This window comes from Drosophila takahashii, chromosome X (assembly GCF_030179915.1).
Source record: "Drosophila takahashii strain IR98-3 E-12201 chromosome X, DtakHiC1v2, whole genome shotgun sequence".
NCBI lineage: Eukaryota > Metazoa > Arthropoda > Insecta > Diptera > Drosophilidae > Drosophila > Drosophila takahashii.
The window spans coordinates 2,167,644-2,182,672 of NC_091683.1; the positions used below are offsets into that span (position 1 = coordinate 2,167,644).

Here is a 15,029-nt window from a genome sequence, read left to right on the forward strand (position 1 = left end):
AATAGTTTCACTCTAATTTATTTAGTCCTTAATTATGTTGTATTTTTATTAAACGGTCCTTGATTTTTGATTTGATGGATTTAACAGTCCTCCAAGCCTTTTAGATCTTGCACATCTCGTCCACATCCATCATGTCCTCGGACATGCCTGCGATATTTCCACAATCTCTAGCCTTAGTTGTACGCCACCCTGAGCCCAAGGGCTTCTTAGCCCTCAAAGTGACCAAGAAGTCCTGGGCGCTTAAAGTAGCGTACCACTAAGGCCTAAGCTTATGGAAATGTGCAAGCGCAGGGTGTTATCCACAATCCAATAGGCCTGATCTCCACTGTCGAGTTGAGGAGTTTTCCAAAGACGGGATCCCTTTCTACGGTTGACTTGGACTTCCTTTGTTTTTTGGACTAAAGAGTTGCCGTCTTAAACCTTGGAAGAGGCCTTCCGCCAACTGAGAAAAAAGAATCCAAGAATGTGCTTGTGGTTTTTACACTCTTACAAATTGAGACAAACTCACCTCGAAGTTCTTCAGCATTTTGGCCATCAAATCGATGGTTTAGTTTGTTTTTTATTGTGTGGATCTCCAAGCACATGCGGATCGTCTCTAAATCTTTGTCGCGTTGTGGGGTCGTCATACCTCCCGGGGAAAGTGGGAAAACCGGGAGCAAGCACAAACGAACAGCCAAGAAAAAGCAAGAGCACGCGTTTTTCGAGCAACCTTGTTACTTAACCCGACAGACTTTGTTTAAAATTTGGAACTGTGTAGCTGTTTTTGATTGTAATTTTTCTCATATATTTTTTTTTAAGTTAGTATAATTGTCGTTTTTTTTTTGGAACACTGCTGATGTTGCCCGGACACTCACAATAGCAAGACTGATTTTTAGAAAATAAAATAACTATATCACAGAGCTGACAGTTGAAGTCAAAGCCTACCAGGTTAACAAATAATTTAGAAATATAAAATACCTCGTTCTCAATAGGCATTACCTAGCTTATATATTTAAAAAATAGTAGCATAGTAGTATATAATTAAAAAAGTAGTCATAGAAACAAAAATAAAATTTATAAAAAGCGTTGGTCCGTTCAAAAGTTATTAATAATATAAATACAAATTGCTTTCTTTTTGTGGATTTATATGCATCCCTTTGACACAATTTTATAATTATAGTTTTACAAATAATAATGTTTTTGTTTGATTATATACTGATTAGGGAATCGAAATCATCTCGTTGGTCCAACAACCGTATCAAATGCTTTGGATGGGGCGCGTGTTTTCCTATGGCATTTCATTAAACAAACTTGTATTTAAAGTATCGGAAAACATTTTCTACACATGGCTGAATCGATTCGCCTCTTGAATATATTTACGTATAATGCATCTTGATAATTTGTAAAGCTCGTTTAAACTATAAACTTTATAATATGTATTATAAAATGAATACTTTATTATTTAGTGTTTAGTAAATACCACACTTTTATACTAGATCTAGTATATTGTAACACAACGAGAAAGACTAGTTTTTTTTGGTTGAACTTATATAAATACAATTTGCATGTATAGCTGTCATTATTTTAGACCTATATTGCCTAATCTTTGAAATATTACGTTCCCACAGAATTTAAGGCGTACAAAAATAGTTTCACTCTAATTTATTTAGTCCTTAATTATGTTGTATTTTTATTAAACGGTCCTTGATTTTTGATTTGATGGATTTAACAGTCCTCCAAGCCTTTTAGATCTTGCACATCTCGTCCACATCCATCATGTCCTCGGACATGCCTGCGATATTTCCACAATCTCTAGCCTTAGTTGTACGCCACCCTGAGCCCAAGGGCTTCTTAGCCCTCAAAGTGACCAAGAAGTCCTGGGCGCTTAAAGTAGCGTACCACTAAGGCCTAAGCTTATGGAAATGTGCAAGCGCAGGGTGTTATCCACAATCCAATAGGCCTGATCTCCACTGTCGAGTTGAGGAGTTTTCCAAAGACGGGATCCCTTTCTACGGTTGACTTGGACTTCCTTTGTTTTTTGGACTAAAGAGTTGCCGTCTTAAACCTTGGAAGAGGCCTTCCGCCAACTGAGAAAAAAGAATCCAAGAATGTGCTTGTGGTTTTTACACTCTTACAAATTGAGACAAACTCACCTCGAAGTTCTTCAGCATTTTGGCCATCAAATCGATGGTTTAGTTTGTTTTTTATTGTGTGGATCTCCAAGCACATGCGGATCGTCTCTAAATCTTTGTCGCGTTGTGGGGTCGTCATACCTCCCGGGGAAAGTGGGAAAACCGGGAGCAAGCACAAACGAACAGCCAAGAAAAAGCAAGAGCACGCGTTTTTCGAGCAACCTTGTTACTTAACCCGACACACTTTGTTTAAAATTTGGAACTGTGTAGCTGTTTTTGATTGTAATTTTTCTCATATATTTTTTTTTAAGTTAGTATAATTGTCGTTTTTTTTTTGGAACACTGCTGATGTTGCCCGGACACTCACAATAGCAAGACTGATTTTTAGAAAATAAAATAACTATATCACAGAGCTGACAGTTGAAGTCAAAGCCTACCAGGTTAACAAATAATTTAGAAATATAAAATACCTCGTTCTCAATAGGCATTACCTAGCTTATATATTTAAAAAATAGTAGCATAGTAGTATATAATTAAAAAAGTAGTCATAGAAACAAAAATAAAATTTATAAAAAGCGTTGGTCCGTTCAAAAGTTATTAATAATATAAATACAAATTGCTTTCTTTTTGTGGATTTATATGCATCCCTTTGACACAATTTTATAATTATAGTTTTACAAATAATAATGTTTTTGTTTGATTATATACTGATTAGGGAATCGAAATCATCTCGTTGGTCCAACAACCGTATCAAATGCTTTTTTCTGCTCCCAATGCTTTGAATGGAAAGCCATAAATGAGTTGGCGGTGGAATCACGAATGGAAGGAGACCGTCTGGATGGTCTAGGGTGTGGGTCCTGTACAGTATACACCGAACACACCTCCTCCATTCGCCAGACGAATGGGCCTAAGTTGTGTTTTTCATTTTTGCATCTGTTAGCTGGTACTTCATGCACTTTGACCGCTGCGGGCCTTCTCGCTTGACCAGAGTCCGGTAAAAAATAAGTTTTGTATGTTGTTTTTGAGCGATTCAATTCAAATTGAATGCCATGAATATCGTCGAAGCAAACCGAGTGCAAGAGCGTTGCTTCTTTTTCTGCCGTTTTTAACAAACATAAAATCAATTACACAAGCTTCATTAAGCTTGCCGACCAGGTGAGTGTGAGAGTGTGGTCGTTGGTGGCAGGTTGGTGAGATGAGGTTGGTTCGGTAAGGTCGCCTTGTATTTGGCTTACCTGAAACTGAAAACTGAAATGCCGGAAGCCGCAATGAAATGGACCGAAAGTGGGTGGTGTGTGTGTGTGGGTGTGTGGGAGTGGCTAACGAACTACCGCATACGCGACCTCAAGAGTAACGAAATTCCTTGATATAAAAACATGGCTTAATTCTAAAAAAATAAAAAAATTTTAAAATATTTAACCAAATGACTTGAAAATTGATTTCCGAATTTCGGTTTTCATTTTTGGATTTATTTATCAAGCCGTTTTCGCTTTACATCGATCCTCTGCAAAATTTGGGGCAACATTCTATTATATCTAGTTGTTTTCTATAAAGGATAACCATTTAAAATCTAACGTCTAGCGTCTGTCTGGACTGCCACTAAGCTGATAAAATTCATTTGATCTGCAAACATTCTGGGGGGTAAAGTTCAGAATTGTAAAATAAGCGAACTGGGCATCCGCTTAGGAAAATTAGCTGACAGAGCTGACGGTACAAAGGAAAATGCTTAAGCCACAAATATTTGACTGTCGACCGCCGCATCAACAATGTTTCTCTTGGCAGAAGTTTGGTTTTTTAGTTTTGCGGCTCGAACTGGAGGTCGAGACCTCCTTTAGGGTTTTTCCCCCAGTTCAACCTCGTCCTCGTGAAACCGTGAATCCTCCAATCCGAATACGAATCCTCACCCGAATCCGTGTGTTTACCCATTAACTTGCTTTTATTGACAACGACTTTGGTGATGAAACGTAAGTAAGTAAGGAACAACATCAAAGCCAAATGCTCCTTGTCCATCCAAAAATCCAAACCCCACCCGTTTGGTTTATTTGTTTGTTTGCCTGTTGGGCTGCTTGGCTTGTTTCTGAATGTTTGCACAGCCACCGGCCACTCAAAAATTATGGGAATGGGATTGAGATTGGGATAGGGATTGGGGATTGGGATAAAGCAGAGATCCATGGACGGATTCACATTATAAAAATCAATGAATTAACATTTACACATGCAAAAGTATTTGACCACAAAAAAGAAACAAATGTACAACGACGACCTATGCCTATTTGTATATGTGGGCGTTAACCACCCCATTACCCATTACCCTATACCCATTACCCTATACCCATTACCTTATACCCATTACTAACCAGAAATCCTGGGGCATCCCTTTACCTCCTCTATGTACACACGTGATTACTGGTGTTTTTACCCCGTGTTGTATTTGCTTTTTATGCGAATGCTTTCCCTTTTTTATTTCCAGCCCTTCGCCTTCCCTTTCTTTTTTCGTATTCGTATTTTTTGTAACATTAAAGTGGGGAAGGCCCGGCACTCGGTTTATTCATCTTTGAATGCTATGAATAGGCAGACGACAAAGAAAACAAGGCTGACCGAAATCAATTCTATCACAAATTTAATCATCCTAAACAGTTTCCCCCCACACCCGGCAATTGATTCATGTCAGTGCCTTTCAATTGGCTTTTAACCGATTAGCAAGTCAAAGGAGTAAAAGGTTTTTGTAACCCCTTCGTGGATACTTAAACCACTTCATTAGCATAAAATGGCAATATTGGACAGATCGGTCCATATGTCGGCATCCTGGATATTCAGTATCCAGCACTTGCCATTCCAATTCGCATAAAAATTAGCGAGCAAATTTTATTTTTGTGGTATAGGGCTTTTAGGATAAATGTAAAATTTAATTATTCAGAACTAGAGACAAGAATGTCGATTAATATCGATTACTTCCTTCTAAAATCATTAAAACCAATCATACATCATTAAATAAAAAATAAGTTCAAATATATTATATTAAAGGTCTACTTTTTATATTAAGTAAAACACTTAAACTGGAGTTCTGAAAAAAAGTAACATTTAAAAACAATGGTTATATATATTATATATTTATATATTTATTACTTGTATATATATTAATTTTACACTGTGTGCTTTAATTTTCTTATAATAAACTATGAATTTAAATTTTCTTATGATTTAATATAAATTTTATATATATTTCTTCTGGGATAACGAAATTTAGCTTTATTAATTTGAAGAACCACTTTCTGTGAGTGGTTAACTATAATTCCATATCCCCACATCCCCAAATGGAAGGGGATTAGTTAGGACTTGAGACCGAGTTCTAGAGAGCACAGTACGCAGATTGTATGACACATGGTGTCTATTCGGGGCATCGCTATTTTACGATCGTGTATCGTATCCTAAAAACCAAACCGAACTGAACCAACCCAGCTGAAGCGATAAAGAGGCCGCAATTTGCAGATTAGATCGACTCGACTCGGAGCGACAATGGAACGTGCTGTGTTTTCTTCCTTTATTTTTTGTTTTTTTTTTATTTTTGCCGCTGATAACAGAGGACTGGATTCGCACCTCCAACCGGGTATTGGGGATTTTCTGGAGGCTGGGGGGCTGAGGATCTCGATCCCAAGACCTGGCTGCTGCTCTCTGGCTGTCAAAGACAAAGTGTCTGGCATAATGCTCATGGGCACTTTTTAAAAGCCGAAACGAGTCGGCGGCGGCGGCAGGCAGCGTTTCCTGCTTGTAATCCCAAAGCCAAGTTAACCGAAGTTAACTGAAGTTGGCCCCCTTAATCTCGCCTTTCGGCACGTATCTTCGCTGAGAAATATATCGCAAAGTGCTGGCGGTCCTTGTCCTGCGGCAGTAGTTTTACATACAATGCCATGCTGAGATGCTGCTACTGATGGTATACGGTGGGCACTCTCTTCCTCTGAAGAACTGAAGACTCGAAGCTGAAGACTCGACTCTGAAGCTGAAGAACTGAAGACTCCGATCTCGCATGCGATTGCGATCGGCGCGGTAACAAAGCGATAATGCGAAAATCGTGTAATCCATTAGCGTAACTTTTTAAAAATTTGTGACAATGACAATATTTAGATAACACACACAGAGGATATACACAACAACCAGTGCATTGATTCCATTCGGTCTCTTGATCTTCAGTTACTTTTTTTCTTTTCGAATTGAGATTCAGTTTCGGTTTGAGTTTGAGTTTCTCTGCCAAATTAATTTGTCGTCAGTGGAGCTTAGCCAAGAAGAGCGCGCACAGAAGAATCGTCTTCGGTGGTTCGGTGGTCCGTTTCTTTAGAGATCGCGGAACCCCTTCTGCTCCAGTCTTCTGCTTCTTTTTTCTTTGGGAATTACGATGCAGCAAAGCGCAGCCGCAGATTAATTTCCAAGTTCCAAGTTCCTTTAATTGAAGATGCGTGCGCGCATACTTAAATCGCGCAAAACAACACTTTGATCTTAAAAAAAGTGACGTTTAGTGGTAGTTTTTATGGTGATAATGATCTCTCGGATGGGACAGTGATGCCATTTATTATGCATCGATTACCGAAGTAGCAAAGGGCATAGGATTCCGATTTCGATTCCGAATTCAGTTTCCTCAGGATTTTATTTTCTTAAAATTAAAGCTTCCTAATTTTATTGATATTTTAGGGCGGAAAATAGGAATATATTTTAATAAAATATTTTTTAAAAACCCTTTAACTATTTCTTTCTGTGTACTGCACATCTTCAGTTTTAGCACCGACGACATCGACCAAAACAACGTCAACAATGTGACTTTAAGACACGGATATTTGTTTTCTTACATTGGGCTGCTGGTTGTTTACATCCCCAGCGACAAAAGTTTACGTTTGCTGTCATTTAAAAATGAAAAAAGTGACAACTAAACACACAGATGATCTTGTGTGCCCCACAACAGCAGCAATGAAGAAAGGCAAAGGACAATGACTCTAAATCGAATTCTAATTCTAGTTTATAGCTAAAATATTATTTATTAAAGAGAAAAAAAAAAAATAAATAAAAAACTTCCCAAAATTTTCCAGTGAGTTATCGAAAGATAAACGGGAGATTCAAAAGGGGGTAAAAGTAAATCGCACAAAATTTTGACCATCTGGACTGCAACGACTCCCAAACTCCCATCAAATAGCAGTTTATTGCACTGCCTTCACCACAAGGCACGGCCGCTGGATCAGGGATCCTCCAACTCCACGACCAACTACAAATCCACATCCAAATCCTCCTCATGCCTCCGTTGTCATACATTTCCTTGCACACCACATTTTCATACTCCAGCGGTCTAAGTCCACACTGGGAAAAATAGTATAGTAAGTATGGTTTCTTTATAACATTATTTTAAAGCTTTTCTTAGATATCTGGACTAAAAGAAGGTTGAAATATAAATCCAATTTTTTTTTTCTAAAAATTAATTCTAAATGTTTAAAATAATTAAACATTTTGAGACTCAAAAGCAAATCTTTTGGTTTCAGTGATGGAGCCTCTGGCGGAGATGTTGCAAGTTGCCCCACACTCCACACCCCACACACCACACCCGATCCCCAACCCAATCGATGCCACCAAACTACAGAACACCACCCACCCACTCCACTCCACACTACAGCCATCATCGATTACTCGCTGCATACACATCTATCGTATTTTTAGCTGGTGTTGATGTGTTCAATTAAAGAACCGTGGATGCTGCCTACAACAATTAGATTGCGGTGCGTTTAGTTAGTTGCGAGTGCGAGTGCGAGACGATGTCAGATGGGGAAAATGGGTGGTTGGGGGGTGTTTTATTTTAGGCTAAAGGTTAGGAAAACGTTTCTGCAAGGTGTCGACACCTCGAGAAATTAGTTGTCAAATGCTTTTCAGCGATTTCGGTGGTGACAGACGGCTTTGCTTTTACCAAAGTGTCGCCACGTTGACAACGAACGAGGCTTTCAATTTGTTTGCGTTAATAACTTATAAATTTATGATGTGTGCGCTTGGCTTTTTTTTTGTTCCTGTTTCTGTCAATATTATCAATTTAATATGAACTTTTCCATTAGTCAGAGTCTCCGTCACCGTATTCCTATATATTCCACATTGGACATAAAATGTGTGTCCCCCCGACGACGACATGTGCGAGTTTTGACTATGATGTACTCGAACTTTTGAAAATATATATCGGGAATTTGTGGGACTTGTGGGGGCCTTTGGACCACCAATTGCGAAGTTCCCGTTCCTCGTCGAGCGGCTGAATAAATACATAAACTGGTCGGTCAATTCGAATTGCGTGCGGTTTCTTTAGACTTTATGACCCCTGTACCTAAATACACCCCAAAAACTGGGGGAATTCACACTCCTTGGTGGTCCGACGATCCAATGCAATGCGGGCCCATACGATCCTAACCGATCCGATTCGATTATTATTGAGCCCCAGACATTACTGGACATTATTCCAGCGAATCCGACTGGCTACTCCAGACCGTGACTCTTTGGACACATGGCTCTGTGCGTAGAATCAACGGGCCCCGGTATATTTCAGTTTTTAGTCACGAACGAGTGTATTTTTGGATCCATCTCGGGACCCCAAAGCTACAAATCTCCCGGTTGTCGGTCAGAATGCAATTGTGTAACGCAATCGGTGCATTCAATTGTATGGCAAAGTGCGAAATATTTCTACAATCTCTGGTTTCAGTGGAAAAACCAATACCGATGCAAAGATTTCAATATAATTTCGTCTGTAAAGTTATAATGCTTGATTTTTTTGTTTAAAAGAATTTTTATTAAAAAAAATAGTTATTAGGAGAATTATCTATAAAAAAAATTAAATTTTGACACAGACCTTATTTCTAAATAAATCTCAACTTAATTAGCCTATATAAATTTCTTTACTTTTAAGATAAATACAACCGAAAAGTTTTGGTGCTCAAGAAAGCAACTTTTCCCCCTTATCAATCTTCCGATTTGAGATACAACATTTGAGCACTCTCTGTCAAGAACGACGCTTCGCAAATTGATACAATGGCATTTGCATTTGCTAACCGGAAACTGGGGAAACCCCTTTGCGGCAGAGAAGATGAACCGAGTGTTTTTTTTTTTTGGATTTATGTTAAGGGGACAAGGGAAAATGTGCTGTTGATACTTGTCGGTCGGTGGTATTGTGTTGGAAATTGATTCTTAAACGTTGTGAAGAATGATGCGAGATTGACTGGGTCCATCCACCCCTAACCCAAGCCCAAAGACCCCCAACCCCAAGCCGAAAGTCAGGAAGATGAACGGATGCTGCCCGGAAAGCAATATTTAGCTGGGGATGGTGTGATGGTGCCTCAGTGGGTGGTTCTCTTTGGGAAGCCCATTAAACAGCAGTTGATACCAACAAAAAAAAAAGAACAAAAATTTAAATGCCACTGTAAAAATGTGTTGGTAAAGGGATACATATACGGATACAGATACAGATACAGATACCGATACGGATGCAGATACATATTGGCAGATGGAAAACAATGTGAAAAAGTGACCACAACAACATGGGTCCTGGGTTCGAGTCCAACCACAGCCACCCCGGAGGAAAGCTCAAAAAATATATGTATATATACACAGAGAGAATTAACCATGAACATGTGACTGAAATTGAACATTTTTGTACTTAAAATATATCCGAATACCCACTTTCAGTAAAAAAATTTCAAAAAATATAAAGGATAAAGATCAGGGGGGTAACGGATTTAATTTTTACTCAATGAGGCTTTTTTGCAAAATGTTTACTTTAGACCAGTACATCCTTAAATTGAGAATGCAAATTGAGTTGAATAAAGTATGTCACTTTACTTGATTCATTTTCTCAGTGTATGTAAATATATATAAAGCAGTTACAGATGCGAATTTCGATACGGATACAGGGATACGTACAGATGTCGAGAGTCTTAAATTGCATTAACTCATTTTCGTTTAATGATGCTCAAATGGTGGGTGGTCTGGTGGCGCCTCCCCTCCCCAGGCTCTTTTTTGTCCCGCCCACTTGGCCCAAAATCTCACGCCACTTTGTCACACCAGCCATCCGCTTGTTTCGTTCGTTTGGTGGCACACCCCAAAAACAAAACTGGCATCGTCGCATCGGGGGCATCACTTTAAATTGCTGCTGTCAAAGCGACAACAGTGTGAGTATGAGCACGGGATTCTGGTATTTTCGGTGGGCGGAAGGGGGTATTCTGCGTGTGCTTTTCCTTCACGGGGAGTGGTAAACTATTTGTCATGCCTGTCATACTCTCGTACATCTTTGTCAACACTATTTAGAAGTTTAATAAATTTTCACTTTGTTGAAAACGCGGGGGGACGGGGACGGAAAATGGAAATGGGGAAGGCGCCTGTACACATTTTAATAACAAGTGAGCCCTGCTGTAGTACATCATGTTGCCGTGATAACTCATTGTCGAAATTTATTTAGCAACCAAAAAAAATCAATTTAACAACCACATAAAAATGTGAACAAAATATTAGACTAATCTATGTAGTATGAAATATTGAGTTATATTTATTTAACAAATTTTAAGAAAAGAAAATTTAAAGATGTAAGGTTATATATATATATTTTTTTTATTAATTACCAACAAAATAATTTCTCAATATTTAATTTATAAAATAATTCGTTTCTAAATTCTTCTAAGATATTTTTCTGTTCCTCGTCAGATATTTATTAACATTATAGCGCACCAAAATTTCGGGAAATACACCTATGAAATGACTTTTCTTTCTCTTCCCTTTCCCATTTCCCCCTACAAAACGAGAAAGATACAATACAGATAATAAATATAAGATCTTGCAATGTGATAAAATCATAATTGCTACCGCCAGACCCACCCAACAACTGTGGCACCTGGAAAACTCAATCAGCCGGGCATCATAAATTTATGAGAACTAAATTAAATTATTCAATCAGTTGCCAATCCCAATGCCCCAATACCAGGGCCTCGTCCTCTGGAACCGCCCCCCAGTATTCCCGGTACTCCCGGTATTATTACCTTTGTCAGCGAGAGTGTGTGCTTTTTTTCCTCTTTTTTTTGTTCCGTGGCATCATTGCAGGGCTAAATCTGCGTGAGAGTCTCTCGATTCCGGAGGGAGGTAATATACTCGTACTACTGTACACCGATAAAAAAAATGTTGGGAAACGATAGCGGTTTCTATGAAATTAATGCTTTAAAACGTAAAAACATGATCGAATTTTTTGAGAAATATTTCTTAAATACAATTAAAACAATTAAATCTAGAAAAGCATTGCAAAATCATATTTATATCTTTTTTATCTGTGTAAAATTGTGCGATTTTCCCCTCGTTACATCCCGATGTTCCTGTTGCTGATGTTGCCTGAGTTGCTTGTGTTGCTGGTGTTGCTGTTGCTGGTGTCGTATATGCAAATGTTTGACAGTGTCGCTTTATTGTTCCGCTCCGTTCCATTTGGTTTAGCACTTGGTCGCCGGAGGTCGGTGGATGGAGGACGTTTGGGGGCAAGTGCCACAGCCAGAGAACCAGAGAACCACTTGCTTTTCTGCCCGGAGTTGTGGAAAGGAAAGGAAAGGAAAGGCAAGGAATGGAAAGGAAAGGAAAGTCACGCTGCCATATTGCGTGTTTTGATTGATGGATAAGCGCGATATTTGTTTTGCAAACACTTGACAGGAGGCTTGATTAAAAAACTTCACTGCTCACATGGGACTTGGGACTTGGAAGCCGGGAAGCTCGAAGCCCCGGCTCGAAAACCCCGGCTCCTCGACGACATTTACGGGCGTGTCCCAGGACCAACCCATCTAAATTCGAAATTCCCGGAGGGGGCAAGGGCGATATACGGCAGGAACAATTACCAGGGGGCGGCGGCAGATACCAGATACCATTTACATGGCTCTTACGCCTGTTCCTGATTTCTTGTCGCTATTTATTTCACGACCTTTGTTCAACATGCAAATTACCATTAATGAAATTGTCGAAATGAAAACGCCATAGCCACATAGCTGCCACCTCGGACAATCTTTCTTCCTGTCAGATATGTCATCGCTACTTTTACCGGCTTAAGCGAATGAAATTTAAGCGTTGATTAATTGAAAATTCATAAATCCGCGCATTCTAAGGATATCTTTATTTGTACGATGACATTTGTTTTTGACACTTTTCTGGATTCTTAATCGCACGAGAGGGCAAGTCTTTTAGGTAATACAGGATGGCAAAGTGCAAAGTTAAATATAAGTATAAATATTTATTGAAATTGTTTCGAATCTTAGAATATTAGCTTCAAAAAGGCAAAATATATTTATTATGAAAGGCAAATAAATTTACAAAAAAATTCGGACGCAGTAGGTAAATTACTAAACGTCAAACCATTGATTTAATATTTGTGATGCTTCCTATTTAGTAAATGAAAGTCAGAAATAAAAGCAATAAAAACAGTTTTCTAGTCATTTTGGTGAATTTTGTAACTTTAAAGTTTCATGCGAAAAACGTTCAAAAATTGTATTCTGTTTGTTCTTGGAAATAAGATTAAATTAAAGGAGCACTGCGAGACTATTGGAACCTTTTACAAGGCCTTTGTTAAAGGTTCCAATGGTCTGGCAGGGCTTCCTTATTTGAAGGAAAAAGGAGAAGTTAAATAAGAAATCCCTGGAATCATCGAAGCACAAACGGTAGCAAAAGTGCGGTAAGTACACATTTATAAAGTTTCAAGTAAAAAATATTTAATTACAACAATATGCACAATAAAACTGAATATTCCTTAAAATTGGTTTAAAAATATTTAATTGAAAAGATCTTGAGCAATATATGAGTACGAATTACAGCTATTCCACTTTAAAGGTTTTTACCACAGTGTTCTTTCATGTAACATAAACTAGGTATTTATATTCCATTTAATACACCGGTAAACATATGTAAATGCTTCCTACTTTAAGGCAAAAAGAAATGGCTTGAGTTGAATTCTTAAGGGAGACTCTGTTGCGAATAATTTACTTGTGGACCTCTAATAGAGGACCTCTTTATACCCCCCATATGTATGGCACATATATTATATTCCCCGAAATCATTAAGGTGGCGTGCGGTAATGGATTGGATATTTGTAGCCCACAATTACGATAACTGCATAATGGTATATTTATCATGAACGGCCTGCTAATCAATGGGGTTGGGGGAATTTCGGGGAGCGGGTACTTGAGTGGGCGAACGGGTTGAACGGGTCAACCGGGTTCGAGTTCGAGTTCGACAAATGTCCCCCCGGCATTCTTAGTATTTTTTTAGCCCCGAATAAAGATGTCATAAAAAACAAATTCCACTTTTATGTTTTGGCACAGCCACCGGGTGGAAAAGATTCATGGCCCAATCGAATTGGCCCTTAGCAGAAATCACAATTGGGGTGATGCACTGAACGAAAGGGGGTTAAGTCAAATTTTTTAATTTGAGAATATTTATGAATATAATATAAAATATTTAAGAAGATTTCTTGACTGAATATGCCAAACCAAGCAGCAAACCTTAAATAAAAATCTGTATGAGCTTTTGAAAAATAAAAACCCGTGAAGTGTGAAACTCTCCTTTTTAAAATCCAGAAAAAAACTTTTTTTTTACTTAAGGAAATATTGTAAAAATGTTTAATTAATTTATCTGAAAAAGTTATACTCTGAAAACGATAGTTCTTGTTCTCTTATGCATGTCAATCAATTAAGAATTTTTAAAATATATATATTTTGTCTCTGTGTATTAAACGAGTGTGATGCCAACAGAGATGATGCCAAATTTCAAAGGACTCGCAACATCCAGTCACTCCTCACTCGGGAGTGCCATCGAAATTAGCAGCTACGGGGCAGGCTCAAAGGGTTGCCGCATCCGCATATATATTATAATATATATTTTCCACATCCACATTCAGATCCCTTAGGATGGAGTCCTTCCCCCTTTTTATACCCGTTACTCGTAGAGTAAAAGGGTATACTAGATTCGTGCAAAAGTATGTAACAGCTAGAAGGAAGCGTTTCCGACCCCATAAAGTATATATATTCTTGATCAGGGTCACTAGCCGAGTCGATCTAGCCATGTCCGTCTGTCCGTCTGTCTGTCTGTCTGTCTGTCTGTCTGTCTGTCTGTCTGTCTGTCCGTCTGTCCGTCTGTATGAACGCTGAGATCTCAGAAACTACAAAAGCTAGAAGGTTGAGATTTCCCACACATATTCTTTGGCTTCCTACGCAGCGCAAGTTTATTTTAGCCGAGCGCCACGCCCCCTCTAACGCCCACAATCGCCAACTAACGATTTTAAAATGGGTCCTGCGCCCACATCTTTAAAGATTTCCGAGAAGTATAAATGCAATTTTGTTGTGTATATTTATACCTATCGAAATGTAGAAGACATTTTTCAAATCGGACCATTCATTAAAAAGTTATACGCAATCAAAAATTATATATCTATCTCCCTCGCACTCCCTTTAGCTGAGTTACGATTATTAGTCGGGACACCAACCCGACACAGCGTTCGCACTCCCTTTAGCTGAGTGACGGGTATTAGATAGTCGGGACAACAACCCGACTATAGCGTTCTCTCTTGTTTCATGTTGATGTTGTCACCCTTGTGACGGTGAGCTGCTTATATTCTCGGACCAGGACCAGCATCAGCATCCTCCTCTGCATCTACATCCGCATCCACATCCACATCCGCATCTACATCCGCATCCTCTTTCACTTTCACTTGGGCAGTCTGAAGGGTTGGGCTGCGCTGCTGGGCTTAAATGATTTGTCGCCTTTTACGCGAGCGATTACCACATTATAGGCTAAAAGCGCTCCTTATATCGGAAAACACTTTCGTTTATTGCAGCCGTGCTCGGGGTATTCCCAGAATTCCCACTTGTGGGGCCAGAAGAGCCGAGAGCCAAGCTGGAA

The 15,029-nt window shown here is 38.9% G+C and overlaps 1 protein-coding gene and 2 long non-coding RNA genes across 5 annotated transcripts in view; 1 reads left to right on the forward strand and 2 right to left on the reverse strand.

Annotated features, from left to right (window-relative positions):
- LOC123003499 (uncharacterized) lies at positions 1–975 on the reverse strand. 2 transcript variants are annotated; one of them, XR_006412622.2, is made up of 3 exons: positions 509–872; positions 255–442; positions 1–147 (listed from the first exon to the last, which is right to left on the reverse strand). It is a non-coding gene; the product is annotated as an uncharacterized lncRNA (long non-coding RNA). The 2 variants fall into 2 exon arrangements; XR_006412621.2 differs by having other exon boundaries at positions 1–442; positions 509–975.
- A 649-nt stretch (positions 976–1,624) lies between these two features.
- Positions 1,625–2,599, reverse strand: LOC108058391 (uncharacterized). Of its 2 annotated transcripts, XR_001769955.3 has the most exons (3): positions 2,133–2,501; positions 1,879–2,066; positions 1,625–1,771 (listed from the first exon to the last, which is right to left on the reverse strand). It is a non-coding gene; the product is annotated as an uncharacterized lncRNA (long non-coding RNA). The 2 variants fall into 2 exon arrangements; XR_001769954.3 differs by having other exon boundaries at positions 1,625–2,066; positions 2,133–2,599.
- A 9,920-nt stretch (positions 2,600–12,519) lies between these two features.
- disco-r (disco-related basonuclin zinc finger protein) overlaps positions 12,520–15,029 on the forward strand; it is a 78,706-nt gene continuing 76,196 nt past the window's right edge. The window contains exon 1 of the mRNA XM_070218547.1: positions 12,520–12,807. The gene's annotated coding sequence lies outside the window, so the exon portion shown is untranslated. The remainder of the gene's footprint in view (positions 12,808–15,029) is intronic.